General features: G+C 41.6%; 1 long non-coding RNA gene across 2 annotated transcripts in view; it reads right to left on the bottom strand.

Moving 5' to 3' along the window:
- Positions 1 to 17,861, bottom strand: part of LOC123372340 — a 192,353-nt gene that overhangs the window by 130,861 nt on the left and 43,631 nt on the right. The window contains exons 1-2 of one of the 2 annotated variants that reach the window (XR_006580223.1): positions 17,103 to 17,198; positions 1,932 to 2,044 (exon numbers count right to left, since the gene is read on the bottom strand). This is a non-coding gene — a long non-coding RNA (uncharacterized LOC123372340). Of the gene's footprint in view, positions 1 to 1,931; positions 2,045 to 17,102; positions 17,199 to 17,861 lie in introns of those variants that run through there. The other variant, XR_006580224.1, reaches the window with a different exon arrangement.

Below are 17,861 nucleotides of genomic sequence, written 5' to 3'. Positions count from 1 at the left end.
AACGTACTTGTACAAATAGAGACACTTTGGGTAGAACCCCGGCTCTGTTGAAGGCAGTGGCAGAACTCTCACAGTCTTCAATGAGGCCAAGATTTCATCCCTTCTCTGTAGCCTGGGCACATACGGCTGTGCCCCTCCTGAAGGAGTCCTGAGAAGGAACTGTGATGTAAAGATACACAATTCCTTCCCTGCTCCATTCTTCCAAAGCGGGTAGTAGTCTGCTGCTGGCCCTGGCATGTATTGTATCATTGTCTACCTGTGTGTCAGCTCAGTATTCCATTGTTGCCCTGCGCCCCTCCACCCACTCCGTGCCCACCTGCATGGCTGTAAAAGTGGAATGTTGGGCACAGAATCCCTGCTTTCCCTCGTGCCTGCAGTAGTGATGAGGGGAGGCTTTACCCTTATGCCCTGAGATGGCCAGACAAGACTGGACCATGATATGGCCCTTCTTTTTAAGGCTGGTTCACTTGCTGTGTATATTTTATTTTAACTGTTAAATACACACATAGTCCATGTCTATGTGGGCTACAGAACAAGTAACAGGAAGGCAGACGAGACTGGGTTTGAATTTTGCAAAACGTTGTTAGCTGGGGATTTTGATTTGGCTTCTGTTCCATTTATGAAGCACTCAGGTTGGTGGGAGGCAGTTGATGAAAAGGTTTTTTATTTGGCCCATGTCTAGCAATTATTATTCTGTGTTTATTTTTGTGTACCACAGAGCAGTAGTTACTTTAATAAAGTAGTTACTTTAACAAAGTGTTCATTACCAAAAAAGGAAACAAAAATAGATTGAGGTGAATGTGTGTGTTTTCTATTTCCTAGCACACTTGCTTTCTGATGTTATTTTCTCTTCCATATTTCCGACAGCAACTTTCCACTTAACTCCAAACTTTGAAAATTATAAAATGAGAGCAATGTAATGAAGTCAGAACTCATTTTACACACACACACACACACACACACACTCTTCATAAGCAGAAACTTGCCATCTAACGGTAGTACAGTAGCAGTATTAAATGGTTTAATTATGCTACTGGTTCAGTCACAATAAATGTTGATTTTACTGGAGAAATAACTTATCAGAAAATAAAGCACCTTTAAAAAGCACAGAACTACAATAACTCTTGAAGTGCTGATCTTAAAGGTCATTGGTATTATGTATGCTTTGCCATATTTGTTAGGCTTCATGGCTTTTAATAAGTTGCAACCAGAGATAAATAAAATTATAAATGCACAAGTAGCATAGTCTAAACTCATTCCAGGTACCTAAGAGAGAAGGAATCAATATGTTTAATCCATTTCTGGGAAGACTATTCTGTAAAGTCAGGAGGAGGAAAAAAGTTACAAATTGTAACTGACAACTTGCAAATCATTGAAAGTTGCCAGTAACAATTGTTTCTAATAGAGGTAAGTGAAATATCAAGACACCATCTTCAAAGCTGTAGACTTCTATTAGTCAACAGATCCATTTCCTAATTACTGTCCCCCTTAACTTGCTTATCTTTCCTTAAGGTGCTGTTCCGAAGCTTATCAATAAAGACCACCTTTGAAATGGGAACAAGCAGTTAACATAAGCAGATGGTTCTGGGAAAGTGGTTGTATGATCTCTTCACAAAAGTGAGCTTGGACTAACACAATTTTGAATATTTATCATGAGAGCACAGATTTTACAAAAATTGCAGTCTAATTTTTTGTCCTCTCAACATATGAGATCTTAACATATTACATCCCTATTGAGCATACCATGAGAATGCTGAAAAAAAAATGGATTGAAAATGTTCTAAACTTGCAACAAGATCTCAGTTAAGTTTGTATGCACTGTAAGATATGAAACGAAAGCACTGCATAAATGAATCATTAATTACTGGTAGGCTAGAAGGACACAAATCAGAAACTTGTACTTGAATCAAAAAACAGATAAGTGAAAATACCTGAGAATCAGTGGGTACTGTTTTCTCCTGATTACTAAAGTTTCCACTTGCTCAGTTCTGAATCCCAGTTCAGACTCTCTCTCCCCTCAAATTTCCAAATACCCTGATAAAACCTACAAAAAAACAAACAAACAAAAATACACAAGTAAATTTTTCCTTGGGGAATGTCTACTGGAAAGACAAGTTCATTTTGTAAAATTTATTTTGGGGAGAAGATTCTCATTGCTGTGAATGGGCCTGATTGTCCTCTGGTTTACACTTGTGTAAGTCAGGTGGAACTCAGCGGGAGTCGATCAAATTACTCCATGTAGCAGGGTGGAACTCACCCCTGCAGCGCCTCCTGCTGGTGTCCTGGGAATTAGCTCATTTTCTAGCCTTGGAGCACCCTCTGCAGGACAGTGTCCCACTGCTGCTTGGCCCCCATGTCCCTCCCAGGACTCCAGTGCCCCATTATCTGGGTTCCTCTCCCCAAGGAACCCCCACCTCCTATCCCCCTCGCCTCAGTCATAGGCTACTGCCAGTCACCAACTATCCCCCGCTCCCTGGGGTAGACTGCAGCATAAGCCACTCATCACAGGCCAGGGGGTTTTGGACATGCTGCCTCTCTCTGCAAACCAGAGAGAGGGCCTTAGGACAAGGCCCTGCAGCTTGGTGGATTGCCAGCCTGGAGCTCCCCAGCCCTGCCTTACTCTCGATACCCTGAGCTTCCCAGCAGCCAGCCCCTCTCCCTCTCTCTCTCGCTGAAAGCACTGCCCTCTTATAAGGGCCAGCTGTGGCCTGATTGGGGTGTGGCCCAGCTGCAGCCACTTCCCCAATCAGCCCAGGTTTTCCCCTACCACAGCCCTCTCCCAGGGCTGTTTTAAGCCCTTCAGGGCAGGAGTGGGAGTGTGTGTGTATTAATACCTGGGGGAGCAAACAACTGTGCATCTCTCTCTATCAGTGTTCTAGAGGGTGACCGATTTATGAGCTTGCCCTGTATAATAGGCTTTATACAGGGTAAAATGGATTTATTTGGGTTTTAGACCCCATTGGGTGTTGGGCATCTGAGCGTTAAAGACAAGCCCACTTCTGTGAGCTGCTTTCAGGTGAACCTGCAGCTTTGGGGTAAGTAATTCAGACCCTGGGTCTGTGTTGGAGCAAAGCGGTGTGTCTGGCTCAGCAAGACAGGGTGCTGGGGTCCTGAGCTGCCAGGGAAAACAGGAGCGGAGGTAGTCCTGGCACATCAGGAGGCAGCTCCCAAGAGGGGGTCTGTGATCCAACCCGTCACAGGACCCACTTGGTGAAAGGAGCCCAGACAACTTTTCCCCTCTCCCCCTGTGTTTGCTCCACCCCCCTGGCACAGGGTGATGCTAGTCAGAAATACTGCCACACAGCTAGTGGATTTTGCTGCCCTCACCTTTTCCCATCCCCTGCCCCAGGGGTAGCAGATGGTGATGGATGGGGACCATTCACTCCTCTCAGAATTTCCTACCCCTATGAAATCTCAATGTAAAATATGAATGAAAAAGATTATTCTAATTTAGAAAATGTTATTACTGTAACAGTGTACCTATTGGGTTCCGGGAAGTGGGCAGGCGGAAGCCCGCCCACCGCTAAAGGATCCCGCCCCCAGCCTAAAGGGAGGATCTACAGAATCTCAAAACCCAACTGATTTTGGGGGACAACTAATAAAAGAACAAGGACAGAAGTGCGGTCAGAGGGTCAAAAGAAGGGAGCCTGACGGGGACACCGAGCAGAGAACCCCGGACAGCGCCCACTGCTCCTCGAAGGCGTCAAGGGAGCCAGTGGACGCTGCCCAGAGGAACTCTGCCCGGATACGTGAACAGACAGAGGATTGGAAACAAGCCCCACAGTCACAGGAGTCTCCACTGGCCAACCTCCTCTCCCTGGTCGCGTGGATGGCCGTTTTAGCCAGGGCAAGGAGGAGGTTGACCAGGAGGTCCCATGACTTTGTGGGGCCACGGATAGGGAGTGCGTAGAGAAGGAGGCGAGGGGAAAAGTGCAGCCAGAAATGCAACAGTATGTTTGTGAGGAGCCGGTATAGGGGCTGCAACCTGGCACATGCTAAGTAAACGTGCGCCAGGGTCTCCCTCACGCCACAGAAGGGGCAGGTGTCTGGGACAGGGGTGAATCACGCCAAAGACATGCCCGTGCTCACAGCCCCATGAAGGAGCCGCCAACTGATATCCCCAGCAGGCCTCGGGACCAGGGTGGAGTATAGGCTGGCCCACCGGGGCTCCTCACCCTCCAGAGGTGGCAGGAGGTCCCGCCACTTGGTGTCAGGGCGGGACACGAGGGTGAGGAAGTGAAGGGTGTGGAGCACGAGCATGTAGAGATGTTTCCTTGGTGCGGCTTGGGCAGTAACCCAAGTGTAGAACTGGTGTGAGAAGACAATCAAGCATGTGATGTCTGTGATCCCATCACCAACTGAAACTAAACAGCCACATGTCAGAAAATAAAGATTATTCCTGCTGGGTTTTTTTCCCTGTAAAAAGATAACTGAACAGGAAACTACTGTCCACACACATTCATTATAGGTTAGATTGGCATTATCTGTCTCTCAGTATATAACAAATGTGCATCCTGTTCAAATAGTCATGGAAGAAATCCAAGGACTGAATTTTAGTGCAGTACAAAATAACGTTTACATGTAAGCTATCTTAGTACTGAAGAAACCAGTGTCTCTCAAACATTGCACTATAGAAGCCTATGGAATCTGGTGTTAATTCTCTGCTGTGTAAATATAGGACTTTGGAAACTGATTGTATCTGCAAGTATATCCACTATATGTTGTTTCTACCAGATGCAGTGATATTCCCCATTTTAAACAGAGAGAATTTCTTCCCAAGTGGTAGAAAACTGAAGAAACTTTTTTAAAGACTGCAACTACTTGCTTCTTCCTTAACTAGAGTGTCTTGCAATGAGTCTAGCATGGAGTCTGATTAAGAGCTAATAAAATATTGAACCTCAAAACCAGTAACATGGGTCTGTCGCTATCTCTGGAACTAGTTTACCACACACACACCCCTACCTCAGAACATTGCTGCTAAAATTCAGCTCATGGAAAATACATCAAACTAGAAGTCCAGAGGCCTGGGTTCTAATCCTGACTCTATCACTGAGTGGCTGTAGGTATGTCTATGCAGCATTTTGGACTCAGCATCAGCAAGCCTCCCAGGCTTGGTCAACAGACTAAGGTTAGCGGGGCTCACACTAGCACTCTAAAAATAACTGTGTAGACAGCATTTCAAAGTTGTGACTTTAACTGGAGCTCAGGCTTTGAAGCCTAGGGACTAGGATGGGCTCAATTTTAAAGCACCGTCTACACATTTATTTTTTTAGAGTGCCAGCATAATGCCTTTCTAGGCAAAGTCTGACCATCTCAGCTGGAAGGCTCACTCCCTCTCACTCCAGAATGCTGCAGGTCTTGATTGTTTCACAGCTTCTATATAAACCCAGCACAGGAACAGGAAATTGTTCATGCAGTTGGAATCCACCTTGCTCTGGACTATGCCTCTGCTCCCCAGCTTGACTTCTTGGTATCCTGAGCTGGCCTGACTTTGGTTACTGATTCGTGGTTCTGCTCTTAAGTCTGTGTCCCGCTGCTGATCTCCTGGTAACCTGCCTCTGCCTGCCTTTGGACCCTTGACTTTTGGTTTGCCCTCTGACCACCCGGTAACTGATCTGACCTGGTCTGACTCCCAGCTCCTGCTCCTGCCCATGTCCTAGTCATGACACTCCCCTGTGACTGGAATATTGGAATTTCCATGAGACAAGAAATGCCAATTTTCAACCAGCCCAACGTATAACCCTACAATGCTATTCTTTTAGGTCATAGTATAACTGACATGTAAATCCTGGTTTACCTTCAGAATGTAGGGTTTACACAGCCTAACCGCAGGCTAGTACTGCAGACTGAGCTGAAACCAACTGCCCTAAAAAGGCTGTCTGGTGACACAGCTAAGAGTTCTATTCTGTAACGGATCACTCTTTTCAGTATAAAATGCATCTGCTTCACTGAATAGTAGATGAAGTCTATGTTTTATTATGCAGTGTGTCTGTTCAGTATGCAATGTACGCAGTATGGTTTTCTGTGTGACGTATACTTTTCACATTGAAGTTTCTGAAGATGATAGGATGAATTACGTCCCCAATGGCCCCTCATAAAGGTCAGAAGAGGCAAGAATCAAAGAGGACATATTAACTGAACAGAACAGACAAGGTATTAATGGTATGTACCTGGAGTGTTTGTTAATAAAACCTATCCAAGTACAGGGATATTTCAACAACGGATAGTATGCATCACAAGAAAAAGAAATATCAATCCAAAATTATATGCCAACATAATTTGTATTTTTTAAAAACCCACAGGGGTTCTGCCTGAAAATTTGTTGTTTTTGCATGGGGGGATTTAAACGGAAGATAACTGCCCACCTGGCCTGTTTAAGTGTCTACCAAAATTATTGGTTTGTGACTGCGTCACATTAATAACCTGAAGAGCAGAAATAAGACAAAGATACTGCTTAAAACAGCCCTGCCCTTTCTGCAATATCTTTATAGTGCCATTTATTTCTTTAGCAGAATGTGCTTTATGGCCTGCCTCATCTTGATTTCACAGCAGAACTGGAAATTTTTGTATTAAAAAGCTAATATGATTCTACACAAGCCAATTCTCCGAGTATTTGGTAGGCAGCTGGAAAAGTCAAAACAGTTGACAACTGCAGGGTAAACTGGCCTGCAGACAGTGTTAGCTGAAGGGCTCCATTATGCCAGGCACCTCTTTGTTCTTCCCGACAAATAAGGTAAGAGCAGACAGCGAGGCTGCGACTCTTTGCTGAAATAATGTGCATGGCCCTATACCTCGCTGCCATGTATTAACACCACAACATAAGATTCCTCTTAGAGAAAATGAAACTCGATAAGAAAAGAACAAGCCCAACAAAATGGTACACATATTTATAACCACACAACCAGGCTTATGGCATAATGCATTATAGTTTCACAAACAATCAATACAAATTATTGGATATAAAATTACTTTTTGATTACCACTGTGAAAATACAAGCTGTTGGAGTCATTCCTCACACCATTATTGATTTTCCTCTACTTTTTCTATTGCATTTTTAAAGCACTCTGTGTCAATTTTTGAGTCTCTATTCTATAGTTAAATGCTAAGCAAATGCAAGAAGAGTAAAGCTGGGAAGTTTTGAGGGTGGGGAGAGTTTAGCTACTTCTCAAAATTTTCCTCTGTGTAACAATCCGTTAAAGATTCAAAAACATTTTCATAGTCAGACTATACTTGTGAGCCACTAGAATGTTTCTAACCTCTTAACCCCTTCATTTATTTCGTGTTATTAGCCTTTGCCACTCAGCAGCAGCTTCCATCATGTGGCACTTTGCTTCCTGCTGGTTCCCATAGCAATGGTCAGGTCATCTGTCAAATAACTGAGCAATACGCTATTTTGTCAGCCCTCAAAGCTGGTAAGTGGGTTGTTTTATTTTTCATTTGTCAAGATGTCAAACATTTAGCAACAAACAAGGCTCTTCCTGCACTCCTTTCTCTACTGGGAAACCAGCTAGGAGTTACGGAGCAGGGCGGAGACTGTCATGCCAATCCATGCTGATTTATTCAGTTTTATAGCTGGATTAACTGAAGTTCCTGGAGTGTGCAAGGTTTCCAATGGATTTGGTGTTCAGCAGTATTGGAGCTGGCCAACAGATGTAAGATGCCCCATATTATATCTCCTCACATCTAAACAGTGGTGGATGTGGGCATCTGTGGTTTTCTCCGTCAGGTTGAATGGAAATATATCTCCATCCAGCTACAGCTTGCTCCTCTCTTCTCACATCACATGGATGGATGTCAGGTCAGAATTTTCCCCCCAAATATATTTACACAGAGACAAGTCGCTTCATGCACTATTGAAGACCCCTCTGGAATACAATGCAACAGCTGTTTAACAAGCACACAGCAACACACTGCTCAACAATTTAGGACAGACAATGGGAAAAGAGCCCATTTAAAGTCCATTTTAAACTTCAGGGGGAATAATATAATTACCTAGGCTAAATTGAGGCCAAGACACTAAGAGTAGCAACTCTACTCTTGCAAAACAATGGGATACACAATGACGACAAGTGACAGTTTCCGGAGTGATGAGAAAGTATGAGATGGTATTAAATGAAGATATTGATACAATAGGCATCACAGAAACTTGGTGGAACAATGATAATAGATGGGACACAGTAATACCAGGGTACAAAATATATATGACTGACAGTAGATCGTGATGATGGGGGGCGTGGAACTATACATGAAAGAAAGCATAGGAGTCAAATATAGTAAACATTTTAAATGAATCAAACTGCAACATGGAATCTGTATGGATAGAAATTCTATGCTTGAATAATAAGAGCATAGCAGTAGGAATCTACTACCGACTGACCGACCAGGATGGTGATTGTGAAATGATCAGGGAAATTAGGGATGCTACAAAAACAGAAACCCCAATAAATAATGGAGGATTTCAACTATACCCATACTGACTGGGAACATATCACCTCAGGACAGTATGAAGAGAAAGTTTCTAGACAACATTAATGACTATTTCTTGGAGCAGCTAGTCCTGGAACACACAAGGGGAGAGGCAATTCTTGATTTAATCCTAAATGGAGTACAGGATCTGTCCAAGAGGTAAATATAGCTGAACTGCTCAGTAATATGACCATAATGTTATTACATTTAATATCTTTGTAGGAGGGAAAATACCAAAGAAGCTCACCATAGTAGAATTTATCTTCAAAATGGGGATGATGGTTAAACAGAAATCAAAAGGAGCAGTCACTAAGGTGAAATGCCTGCAAGCATATGGAAGCTATTTCAACTCCATAACAGAGGTGCAAAGTAAATTTATATCCCAAATATAATATTAATAATAATAATAATATTAATAAAAACCCACACACCAATAAAGTGCCACCATGGCTAGATAACAGAGGAAAAGAGATGGTTAGAGGCAAAAAGTCATCCTTCAGAAACTGGAAGTGAAATCCTAGTGCAGGAAAATTACTTGGAGTTTGTTCCTTTTCTGGCATAAAAGTATAATTAGGCAGGCCAAAAAAGAATACCCAAGACAGACAAGACCATTGCAGAGAAGCTAAATAAATTCTATGCATCAGTCCCCACTGCCGAGGATGAGAAAGATTCCCATACCTCAGCCGTTCGTTTTAGGTAACAAATCTGAGGAACTATTCCAGACTGAGGTGTCAGTAAAGGAGGCTTTAGAAGAAACTGGTAACTTAACCAGCAATAAAAGTCACCAGGACCTGATGGTATTCACCCCAGAGTTCTGAAGGAACTCAAAATATGAAACCAACAGTGGTATGTTACCTATTGTGTAAATCAGCCTCTGTACCAGATGACTGAAGGGTAGCTATTGTAATACTGAATTTTTAAAAAGGCTGAGGTGATCATGGCAATTACGGGCCAAGAAGTCTAACTTCAGTACTAGGCAAGTTGGTTGAAACTATAGAAAAGAACAGAATTATCAGTCACAATGGTGAGTGCAATACATTGGAGAAGAGTTAACATGGCTTTTGTAAAGGGAAGTCATACCTCAATCGATTAGAATTTTTTTGAGGGGGTCAACAAGCTTGTGATCAAGGATGATCCAGTTGATATAGTGTACTTGGATTATTAGAAAGCCTTTGAAAAGGTCCCTCAAAGGATTTTAAGCAAAGTAAGGAGTCATGGGATAAGAGGCACAGTCCTCTCATGGATCAGTAACTGGTTAAAAGACAGGAAACAAAGGGTAGGAATAAATGGTCAGTTTTCACAAAGGTGAGAAGTAAATAGCAGGGCTCCCCAGGATCTGTACTAGCACCTGTGCTGCTTAGCATATTCATGAATGATCTGGAAAAGGGGATGAACAGTGAGGTGGAAAAATCTGCAGATGACACAAAATTACTGAAGATTGCAGTCTGCTTTGGACTTAATTGAGAGTTACAAAGGGATCTCACAAAAGTGGGAGACTGGGCATTAAAATGGCCGATGAAATTCAATGTTAATAAATTTAAAATAGAGCACATTGGAAAACATAATCCCAGCTATCCATACAGAATAATGGGATCTAAATTAGCTCTTACCATTAAAGAAAGATCTTAGAGTCATTGTGAAAACATCCACTCAATATGCAGCAGCAGTCAAAAAGCCTAACAGAATGTTAGGAACCATTAGGAAAGATACAGATAATAAGACGGTAAGCACCATAATGACACTGTGTAAATACATGGTGTGCTCACACCTTGAATACTGCCTGCAGCGCTGGTTGCCCCATCTCAAAAACAATATATTGGAATTGGAAGATACAGAGAAGGGCAACAAAAATTATTAGGGTTATGCAGAAGCTTCTGTACGAGAAGAGATTAAAAAGACTGGGACTGTTCATTTTAGAGATGACACCACTAAGGGGAGGTATGATACAGGTCCATAATATCATGAATGGTGTAGTGGAAGGGAGTGTTATGTGAAAGGAACCACCACAAGAACCAGAGGCCACCCAATGAAATTAATAGGCATCAAACTAACTTCAGGAGTACTTCTTCACACAATATCCAGTCAGCTTGTGGAATTCGTTAACAGGGGATGTAGTGAAGGCCAAAAGTAGAACTGGGTTCAACAAAAGTTTAAATTTATGGATGATAGGCCCATCAGTGGCTATTAGCCAAGATGGTCAAGTACTGAACTCCATGCTCTGAGTGTCCCTAAACCTCCGACTATCAGAAGCTGGGACTGGACATGAGGGGATGGTAATTGCCCTGTGCTGTTTATTTCTTCTGAAGCATCTGTCACTGACCACTATGTGAAGACAGGACAGTGGGCTAGATGCACCATTGGTCTGACCCAGTAAGGCCATTCTTAGATTCTAAAGATGGGGACTGATTGGTAATGTATGAGGGGCAGTCAGGATTTCAGTGAAAAATTCTATGTCAAAACTGTTCACTGAAGTCACATGGATTGTGGAATGGCTGATTAAAATTTGAATTGAAAGAGGGGGGAAAAAGTGTAGGGGAAGGACACAAAGAGCACAGTACCGCACGTTACACTACATTGGCCAGAAGTGCAGAGATGATATTATCAAGGTATCCAGCGGTGAAACAAGACAAGAAGCCTCATTGCTTCTTTTTACAATCTGGTGCTTATTGATCTCAACTTGTTGGGTGCTTGAAAAATCATTCACTCGAAGGTGCTGGTATTCAAATAGTAGTACACGCAGGGAAATAAGAACAAGGAGCCAAATCAGATAGATTTTTGGATAAACAAAAATTTCACAGTAGTAGGGTTTTATTTATTCAGCTTTCCCCTTGAGAGATTCATTCATACCAAATAAGCACAGTAGTAAGTTATCAATAACTGGAATTCTATTCCCATAATGCTCATTCAAGACAGATACAACTCATATGTAGCAAATTACAAAGGCAATTGCTATATTTAAAGAATACTTATTAATGACAAATTTATAGAAGCCAACACAAGCATTTTAAAACCTGTCAGAATTATCTCATGGGATAAAAAGAAAGTAGGCAGCCAGTGCCAATTGAGTCACTTTCTCATTAGTTTCCATAGCAAAGTGAGCTTAAAGGAGTTTCAAGGTTGCTTTACATAAATGAGCATATATATTTTGACAAAGTAAACTAAGATTTATTTTTCTCCTTTGAGTATTGTCAATACACATCCCTACTTTTGTCTGTGCACTTGATAACACTCCCAGAATCCTCTAGGAAATCTGACCTCTCATGCTGCAGAATGGCCTTTAGCATGGTTATTTATATAAGAAGGCTTGAGCCCCACATGTTGTCATTTGCTTCTAGCCAGAGCAGCAACTCAGAACTCCCTCCGATTCTTCAACTTGTCAGTGTGGTAGTAATTTCTTCCTTGTTTTTTTCCACTCCTTAAGACCAGTTTTTTGCCAAAAGGGCTTGGGTGGTCTGCTAGATCAAAAGACACATTGGACTCAGTTCTGCATCAAAATATTCTTCTTAACAGAGAGGGGCATTCACTGTTGGAATAACTTACCTAGAGATGTGGTGATTTCTCCATCATAGAAAGTTTTAAAATCAAGACAGGGTGTTTTTCTAAAAGATCTTCTGTAGCTCCACCGATTATGAGCTTCATGCAGAAATCACTTGGTGAAATTCTATGGCCTGTGTTGCACAAGAGGTCAGACTACATGATTATAATGGTCCCTTCTGCCCTTAAAATTTATAAAAGTATTAATCTTCTTCAGCACCAGGAGACTAAGAAAAGAAGAGGAGAAGAATCCCAAGACTCCAATCTCTACTGTAAAAAAAATCTGGAGGCACCAGCTGGCATGGTGTTATTCATATTTTGTAGTGATAGGACTACGGGACAAGTTACTTCTTCAATGAGCATCTCACACCCTGAAGGTATATTTGTGCTTTCAGCTAGAAGTATGGCATCTGCTAATGCAAGCCTTTGGAATGTTCCAATTGTCAAAATATTGAGAGCTGCTATCTGGAGCTCATTCCCCACTTTGACACAGCATTACCTTCCTGAGCTGACCTCAAGATCTGACACTGTTATTCAACCCTTGCTCGGTTAAATATCTTCCTCATTCTCACCTCCTTATTGGTTTGCTACTTGTGAGTGAGGATCTGTACTGACAATGTGCTAATGAGAAAGAAATTACTATGGTCACTCAGAATTGTGGCTTGAGTAAATTGCCATTAAAGATGCACACTCAACACTCCATGTGTACTTGAGTCTATGTTGAATTCTGAGTGTGTAGAATGAACAAGGGTGCATGGATCTATGTCTCTTTATACAACCTCGTCTTTAGACTTCCATGCCTTTAAATAAGATTTTCACATGCATACCAGGTATTTGTGTACACTCATGGCTGGTTAGCTGGGTACATTCATGGATAAATGTCTAATTTACATATGCACATACTGTGAGAAAAGCAGTTCCTGTGGCACTTCTGGCTTGGCCAGAAACAGAATGAGCTGGAATTTTCATGAGAGATCCTGTTCAGTTCTCATAGTTTTCCTCCCCAATTTTGCACACTTTGGATTAAGCTTTGTAGAAGAATCCAAACTCTGGCGCTTATCTGCATTGACATTTTGCATCTTCTGCTAATGATCTTCGATTTACATCAAAGTGCTGGTATGTAAATAATTTGCAAGGAACAAACTACCAGAAAGGAAACATTCTCTTCCACTTACATTTCATTTTAAATTTCTCTAATCATTAGCTAATGAACTATGGACAATATAGAACGACCTGTTTGTCTGAAAAATTACTTCAGATGGATTTTTGAAGAGTATAACTGCCCTTCTTCATTTCTTATGGTACCCAACTGTGCCTTTGCTATGAACAGTTCTCCATTCTGATTAAAAATACATTAGGGTTGGGTCTGATTGTAGCAAAAAAAATGCAGTTTCTAAAAAGATTAGAAAATCCTTAGACAGTGGGATTCTCTGAACCACAGTTAAAATAATTAGTTATATTATTAAATTGGTCAGGTATTTTATCTGAGATTATTGTCTCCCCCAGTCATGTCATGCCAATACAGATGCATGTAGGAGCATGTGTCTAATTAGCATCCCAGTGGAGCAACAGCCTGGGATCTGAAGAAGTGGGTATTCACCCACGAAAGCTCATGCTGCAAAACGTCTGTTAGTCTATAAGGTGCCACAGGATTCTTTGTTGCTAGTATAGGGTCAGCTCTTAGGGACCAAGAAAAAAGCATGCGACACCCCCAGCAACCTTCTTAGCCCCCATCCCAAACAATCTTACTTTAGAGAGCCCCGCACACCTCCTTCCCCTTCCCCTCCCGAACTCTGTGGTGCAAACTATTTAATAGCTGAAGCACCAATAAAGTAGAGCACAGGCCAAGACCAGTGGACGTTTGCTCAGGAGGACAAAGAACTCATTTAAACGTGCAATCTGCTCCCAATGAGCCCTGAATCTCTGGACTATGTAGAAGGAACGGATCACCACTTCCAACCATATATACCAAAGACAGCATGTTACAAGATAGGTCAGCACAACATTCATACCAGTAGATTGTTACCATGTCCCTTTGTGCTACAACAGCCCAGGGCTGGGACAGGGTCCTTTATTAACTAGAGATACTCAGAGTGAAATCTTGACCCTATTGAAATCAATAGGAGTTTTGTCAGACTTCAGTGGAACCAGGATTTTATCTTTAATAGTCCAAGTCATTTAAATTCTCCCCCCTTTGCCAATTTATACTTTATTTGACCATTTATAAGGCTGGAAATTGAATGGTGGCAGCATTTAACAAAAAACACTCAAAAGGACACACAAATCTTAAGTTAGTGACTTGTGAATTTTTGCTGTTAAGGCACTAACATTAATGGACAACTTTGCCGTTTGACTTTATCTGTATTGGTCTCTGTCATATGTGTTTGATTTCCTCTCACAAGTCAGACACTCATTCCTGATTTCAAAAGTGCACCACTCATCAGTAGTGTGGACTATACTTATATAATTCAGTATTATTTTCATTTGTGGTTCTTGCTTTGACCATGCCATCCCTCATCCCTCCACTGGCTCCCCATTACCACATCAAACATAGGTTGTTTTGTTCACTTTCAAGCCCCTTCACAGCCTATCCCCACCGTGCCTAACATTTGTCATTCTCTATTGAGATGTTAGCTCTTGCCTCTGATTGGCCAATGATGCCAGCCTCCATCACCCACTTCTTAACTTTTCCAAACAAGCGCTTTCATGCTGCATTCTCCTGCACTGCCTCTCATGCTTGGCAGGAGCTCCTCATAAACATCCACAATGCTAGCTCATTATCCTCCTTCAAATCCTTCCTTAAAATTTCTCCTTTTTGTTGAATCCTGCAAAGAAAACTTGACAACAATGAGGATGTTGGTGTGCAGAGACAGTCATGTTGATCAATACTATCTCACTTGTACTCCCCAACCTGTCCGTCTGTATCCATCTGTTGTCTCTTGTTTATACTTAGTCTGTAAGCTCTTTAGGTCAGGGACCATCTTTTTGTTCTGTGTTTGTACAGCACCTAGCACAATAGGATCCTGGTTCATGACTGGTTTCTTAGGCACTATGGCACTACTACCACCACCACCACATCTGAAGTAGGGCTCCTGTTCAAAAAGCTCATGTGCCCTTCATAGGCCTTACTTACTGCGCTTGATTTTTCAAACAGACGCAGCAATAGAAAAGATTAAATTACCTATAAAACAAATAGATTTATAGTGTCCCTAACAGACTGGGGGATGAAACCTGTTACAATCAACTTAGCATCTGAAAATATTCAACTAACACTTATGAATACCAAATACATTCACAGGTAATAAAATTTTAGGAAGTTTTTTCAGAAACAAAAGATGTGTCAAAATTGATCACAATTTTGGTTCACTTACAGTCCCACTTGTTCTTTTGTCTGACCAAGGGTGAGGACAAGAATTATGCATCTTTATCTTGCACCAGATTTACTGTGACAGGAGATAGCCCACAAATAAAAATAAAACATTATTCGTCTCACACAAAACAGAACTACATTTTCTTAAAATCAAAGTGAAGCTGCTTTTTTCCATGTACACTCCATCTCAACATACTGCCTTCCTGTCAGCTAATGCTGAAGCATTAAATGACACATCTTTAGACATCACTTGATCAAACTGAACAAATGGACAAAGTCAAATTCTAAAAACACTTCACTGTTGAACAGCAGCATGGATTTACCCAGTAGTCGTGTGTCCAACATATTATACTTCTGTGATATTTCTTGCTCTTAAACCTATTTTGCTTTGTACAGACTGGTTAGTTCTTGCATTCTCAGTTTCCAACCTTGACTGCTGGGGTCCTCCATATATTTAATGAAATCTACTAATAAATCTCCAATTCTCCTCGAGTAAGCAATCCTGCTGCAGACTCAGCTCTCTCTTCCTTGACTTTACTAGAGACCAAATAAGATTTGTGCTCTGACAGTGTAAGCATTTACTTTATCAGAAAGCATATTAGTTGGGCATGTCTCAGCATAATGTGTACCAAAATCAGAGGATAGGACTAATTTGCTCTGTTATTAAGTGGATGATAAAATGATTTAGGCACATAGATAAGGGGTAGGGGCACTTTAGGAACTACATGTAAGGTACCTCACCCTAAGTCTGTCATAGTCTCAGAGCCTTTCATGTATTAAATGACATTTACAGGAAAGAAAAGGCTTTGCCCAGAACTTAGAAATGTTTACCTAAGATAAGAGAAGTTGAAAAGTATGAATTCTCCAGTAGTAGTCTCCCAGGTTCAGCACTGTGAATTTACTTGAATTTTGTTATGTAGTTCTGTTCGCTTTAACTGATCTCGTCAACATAAGGATTCAAAGGGGGAAAGAGGAGAAAACGTAATCTAGGAAATCTGTTTAAACATCTGGAGAAGGGTTTTATTCAACACTTTTCAGTGGAATTATGCAAATTAAATGGCTGTGTCAAAAATAATGTCAGATTTGTATAAATCATATAGTTACTTAAAATAGGATGTGACATACTTGAACACTGGTGAATATTGGTCCTCCTTGGTCCACTGTTTTCATGATCGGATCTAATGAAAGGCTGCTTTGCTTGAACTAGAAGATTCTGGTCTTGAAATCCTGCTGAAATCCTGAAATCCTGAAAATCCTGAAATCCTGAAATCCACTTATGCCCCCACAGCCACATTAACCATCTCCAGGTTTCACCTCAAATGTCTCCTTAGCCTACTGAAAGAGAACAATAGTGCAGGACTAGATGGTAGCTGCTTCTGCAAACTGTTAGTTTGTTAGAATTTCTTTAATCCTGTAACTTTGGGAGGTTATCATTTGTACTGCAGTAGTGCCTAGGAGCTTAGTATCAGCCCAGGACTCCATTGTGCTAGGTGCTGTACAAATAAAACAAAAACGTGGTCCCTCTTCCAAAGAGCCGACAATCTCATTAATATAACAATACTCCTACTGCTAGTGTTAACAACATTGTTCCAGAGTTTTTTTATTAATGGTTATTTGTATTGCAGTAGCACCCAAAGGTTCCATTCAAAATTGGGGCCCCACTGTGCTTCCCACAGGAAGCCACAATCACTGGTACAAACACATTAGAAGGTATTGATGGAAACAACTTACACATTTGAAATTGACAGACAGGGCCTCATCCAACATGCTCTGTCATTACTGACTCAATGGGACATTCCTTCATCCTGCTCATCCCATTCAGGCTCACTGAGAAACAGAAGGTTCCTGTGTTAGATTCGGTGGAAGTGTCTCATGTCCTCCATTTTCTACCCTTCTGGAGTCCTTGCTGGCAACTCCGGCATCTCTCTCCCCAACACAGAGTTTTTACCCTCTCATACTACTGAATGCTTTGGTTTAGTGTTTCCCAAACCGCTGAACACTGAATCCCCCCTCAGGAAAATGAAATCAATCACAGCCCTGTTGAATTCTGCCGTGTGCTGTTAAAGGCCTCCCCTCCCCACGATGTGGTCCCCCAGCATAGACTTAAGATCTTGATAATCTGATGCTGTTTCTCTTTTCTTATAGGTTTTGATAAATAGTTAACAATACTGACAAAAAGTATTATCACAGGCATCTGAGTTTGCACTCATTCAGGTCAATGGTGCAGTTCACATGTCAGCGCTATTGTTTCAGGTTTCCTGCAAATTCAGGCAGATATCTCCATCAGTTACACATGGGTCATGTTTTCAAGGTTTTCTTTAAAACTGCAACAGTAGATAGACAGACTTTTTAAATGAAAGCTGACACTTTGGAAAACGATTGGGAGATTTGTCCATGAACTCCTAGGCAGGCATAACCCATGCTTTGAGAAACATTGGGTTAGTCCTGCTTCGGTTCTGTCTAACCTGCTCAGCCGAGAAGAGTCACCCC

The sequence above is a fragment of the Mauremys mutica genome, chromosome 6, assembly GCF_020497125.1.
Source record: "Mauremys mutica isolate MM-2020 ecotype Southern chromosome 6, ASM2049712v1, whole genome shotgun sequence".
NCBI classification, from domain to species: domain Eukaryota; kingdom Metazoa; phylum Chordata; order Testudines; family Geoemydidae; genus Mauremys; species Mauremys mutica.
This window is presented reverse-complemented; position numbering and strand designations above follow the sequence as displayed.